The sequence below is a fragment of the Rattus norvegicus genome, chromosome 1 (genome assembly GCF_021556685.1).
Source record: "Rattus norvegicus strain SHRSP/BbbUtx chromosome 1, alternate assembly SHRSP_T2T, whole genome shotgun sequence".
NCBI classification, from domain to species: domain Eukaryota; kingdom Metazoa; phylum Chordata; class Mammalia; order Rodentia; family Muridae; genus Rattus; species Rattus norvegicus.
This window is the reverse complement of record NC_141534.1, coordinates 116,244,809-116,249,329: the sequence shown is the minus strand read 5'-3', so window position 1 is coordinate 116,249,329 and position 4,521 is coordinate 116,244,809. Positions and strand designations below refer to the sequence as shown.

At 45.9% G+C, this 4,521-nt stretch overlaps 1 long non-coding RNA gene across 1 annotated transcript; it reads right to left on the bottom strand.

The window, feature by feature from the left end:
• Positions 1 to 231: 231 nt before the first annotated feature.
• LOC148007361 (uncharacterized) lies at positions 232 to 4,318 on the bottom strand. Its single transcript, XR_015646404.1, has 2 exons — positions 3,546 to 4,318; positions 232 to 1,208 (listed from the first exon to the last, which is right to left on the bottom strand). It is a non-coding gene; the product is annotated as an uncharacterized LOC148007361 (long non-coding RNA).
• Positions 4,319 to 4,521: the final 203 nt, after the last annotated feature.

The following is a 4,521-nucleotide window of genomic DNA, read 5'->3' as shown; positions in this document are numbered from 1 at the left end:
CAAACATGCACCACATACAAAAGACACAAACACACATAATTGCAGGATGTTTTTATTTGACTTTTATCATTTTATTAATATTTGATTATTTTGTATATTGCATATATTGAAAGACCCCCGAAGGGAGCCCCCCACTCAAGTCTCGGGAAAGACGCGCACCCAGTAGGACACAGACACCGACCTGCTGTAATCACACGAGGAAGATTTATTGTAAGCGAGATGAAACGAGAGCTCAGGCCAGCATGCTGGGGTCGAGACTCATACGCCACACAGGGAGTAGAGGAGTTTGACCCCGACCTGAATTTTCACAGAGCTTATAAAGGAAAAAACCACAAACCAGGGGGATCAAGAGGGAGGGAGGAGGGGAATTCCAAAACCATAAACTGCCCATACATTTAGGTCATATGCTAGTCATGTGTAACACTAGGCAACACACCCAGGACTTTGTGACATTGTGATTAGGGGTAGTGACATTTTACAGGGCCATTGGACCATTGTGGCCGGAGGCTATGGGTCATTGTGGCTGTTCCAGGAAACTTTTCATGCAAGAATGTTCCGGGAACCATTGTACAGCAAGGGAGGGGTGAAAAGTTCATGTTCTCACAGACCCTACTTCTTCTTTTTGGGTAGCTAGGCGGCTTATTATTAATTTTTAATCCTTCATTCCCCACTTCTTTTTTTGTTAATAGTTCTAATCCTAGAACTTCATGGAGAACTCAGCTTCATCTAGCATAACAGCTTGGTATTGTAGTCTTAACATGAGGATTCTAACCTGGACACTATCCAAGCCTATCCACCAAGGTCATGACTAGCTTTTAGAACTTCTAAGCTTATACAGACTGTGATCCCTGAGGCACAGTCCCAAGAAGTGTTAAGAGTACTAACATATGCAATGTTACATCATTTGTAATGGAAATCAAGCCTATCCCACACCTATCTTGATAGAACCCAGGACAAACATGACTGAGTTTCCCTCTAGGTCCCAGCTCTCAGCCCCAACAGCTAGTACACGGCTGGTGAGGGCTGAGAATTGACAGCTGTCAGGGTGGTCAGCAGCACCAGGTACGGTCCTTTCCAGCGAGGCTCGAGTGTCTGGACTCAGTGTAGCTGCAACCTGGAACTGATGGGATGTCTCAGGGGTCTCCGGGGCATAGGCTGCTGTCAGCTGTGAGCAGATTTCTTTCTGTATCACCTGTAGGTCTTTTAGCCTGGCACACAAATCATTATTACTATGGCACTATGACATGTTGGTTCAGTAACATCATCTAATACAGTCAGGGGGGCTGAGGCCCCATATAAGATCTCAAAGGGGGTAAGGCTGAATCTGGAAGGGGTATTTCTTGCTCTGAAGAGAGCAAGAGGGAAGGAGTGTCACCCAGTCTGTGCCAGTCTCCATGGTTAATTTGGTCAGGGTCTCTTTTAGAGTTCTATTTATTTACCCTACCTGTCCTGAACTTTGAGGTCTGTAAATACAATGTAATTTCCAATCGACCTCTAAATACTTGGCCACACCCTGGCTTACCTTGGCAACTAAAGTAGGGCCGTTGTCTGACCGGATTACCTTGGGCATTCCAAATCGGGGGAAGATTTCTTCCAGTATCTTCTTGATGATTGCAGAGGCCGTCTCTCGTTCGGTGAGGAAAGCTTCTATCTATTCCTGAAAAAGTATCTACAAGCACTAGGAGATACTTGTGATTATATTTTTCTGGTTTTATCTCAGTGAAGTTCACTTCGACTTTTCACCAAACTCTCTAGGTCTCTTTGCCCTGTTTGCTTGCTAAGCATTCACTTATTGACATACCTTATACTTTCTACTGCCTCTCTGGCTAAAATCTTAAAGTCTATTACATACACTTAACTACTTGGACAAACTTTTTATCTCCTAAATGAGTCCATTTCTGTATTTGGCAAAGTGAGTCTTTTCTTTGTTCTCTGGGGGAGTATAGCTTCCCCCACAAGTGTGCCATTGTCCTTTATCTTTTAAGCAATTTGGGCCTTTTCTAAGTGAGGCCATCCCTTAGTCCGATCCTAGTTCTCAGTGGCTGTCTCTTGCAGGCCTGCAACCAGGATAGGCTCCTGCATAGCCATTTCCCGAGCCACTTTATCTGCTTTGTTACTGCCCAATGCCACTGAATCTCTTCCCTCCTGATATCCTGAGCAATGAATAGTACTCACAGTTGTTGGCTTCACCAGGGCATCCAAGAGATGGCAAAGGCATCTGCGGCACTGATGTACTGGGGGGTTGAGGTTCAGCCATCCTAGATGACATTGTGTTGTCCACCATGGCAGCACCCACTTGTCTCTGACCTTCATTCATGAAGAGAACTGTTCCCGTCTGTGGACAAGGTCCTCGGCTTTCAGCAGGGGTCAATCAGCCAGTCGCAGAGGTCTTTCCTCCACCCATGGGCTTCTGCCAGTGCTTGACACTCATGCTGTGGTGGCTCCAGGTTGGATTGGGCAGCAAGGTGACCAGATTGCCCCCAACAGGTGGAGAATCTAGTCCATGGCAACTGACCAGTGGTCCCATCTTTTGGGACACTCTATTCAAAGGCAAACATCAGACACTCTATCACAGTTTAAGTCCTGGATTGGGTGATAATTGTTAGTGCCCGGCTGGCAGGAGTGATATGTTCCAAGTAGAACAGCGCTAAGCCATTCATCTCCCAGCATCAGGTACTGGTGCACTGAGACAGGTCTTAAGCTCCGCATACACAGTCTGTAGATATGCATACACATGGCCTCACCCAGCCATTTCAGCCCACGCAAGCCATTTTGGAGAGCAATTTTCTCATGAGCAAGGGATAGGGGCAGTCAGGGATGACTATGAACTAGTGGGTGGGTTACCCGGCCCACGCCAAGGTCCACTGTTCTTCGGGCAGTCCATAAGTATTGTTTGTTGCCAGTAGGCCCCTGTACCCAAGGTCTTTGGATATTGGCCCACTGGGGGGCATAGGAGCACAGAGCATTGGGTCCCTGTATCCACACTTCCCTTCTATCTCTGTACATAGCCAGCACTCTAGGACCAAGAGGCTCTCCAGTGTCCCCTCTTGTTCTTTCTGGGGCAGTCCCTGACCCAGTGTCTTTTTTTTTTTCTTTGCATTAGGCACACTGATCTTTAGCCAGGAATTCTCTTCTGTTGCCAGGTACTGTCTTCCTAGGTTCCCTAACTACTGTGGCCAGTATATGTTCCTCTCTTGTCTTTTATCTCTCTTTAGCTCTCTAGCTTCCTCTTCTTTTAGTCTCTTTTCTTCACTAGCTTCCTGCTCTTTTTACCTTCTTTCTTTCTTTCTTTCTTTTCAGTCTCTCTGCATCTTCTTCTACAGCTATTAGGTGCTGTCCACTTTTCTGCACAGACCCTGAACCACGCATCAACTTATTTTCTCTGCAACTTACAATAACTCTCTCAGTGACTTAGCTTAACCCTTCAAGTTTCTGTAACTTTCTCTTCATATCTTTTCTTTATCTTAGCCAGATTGGTGGGGCATTTTCCAGCCCCTAGGAGACCCACCCTTGGAGCCTGGGGGCAGACCTGGAGCACTCCCTACCTTCAGGGGTATGAAGAGAGCAGGCAGAAGTGAGGGCCTTCTATGCGTGTTGGAACCCTTTTTTTTTTCTGGCCTCTAGTAGGATTCCGTCTTTCCTCGGTGGTAAAGAAGACCTGTAACAGTTACTAACAAGCATATCAAATGGGATGGTGAGAAAACAAGAGAATCTTGAGAATAGAGTCTACCGAAGAGGGCAAACAGCATTTAGTCACACAGCTAAACCAGGAGGCCTTTCTTGGAACAAAAAGGCCATTGTCAGTGTCAGCTCCATGGCTTTGCCTCTCAAGAGAACCAGCCTCCAAATGACACTAGGCTTCTAGTAACAACTAATAACAAAAGGATGGAGAGATGGTTAGAACCTGGGTGCTAGATGCCAGGGGGCTGATAAAAGAATTGTAACCAGTTCACCTGGGGCTATCAGGACCTCAGTAGTAGCCCTTTACCAAACTGTCTCACTGGGTTTAAAGGGGCCAAGGAAAAGAAAACATTAATCCTGACCTTGGCCACCGCCAAGTAATTTAGTGCTGGAGACTGACTCCTCCCTTGGAATAAAGACAGCAGATAAGGCAGGCTTCCTTAAAGAACTTCTCTAAATGAGTGCTCTCCTACTGTGAGCAAATGTCAGAAATTCCTTTCCTATTCTTGTTTTCCTTATAGCCCCACCTAGCTCTCAGCCTTTTTAGATTATTCTTCCTGTAGCATTTCTAACACAGCCTGTCCCTTTTTTATAGCCTATTAACAGTATTTCTGATCTTTTAGGCAGCTACGCACTAAGTGTCTTACCGGCTGAAACTCCGCCTTTAAGATTCTTTGCTCCCAAGCAATATTTACTCACTTCTCTAGCTTATCTCAGCTGGCTGCGAGCACAAGCACAGATAAAACACTGTTTTAAAAATTAACTTTGGCTATCAACCAACACACCGCCACTAGAGCGGGGTCCACAAAATTAAGTTCCTTACTCACTAAGCATTAAGGG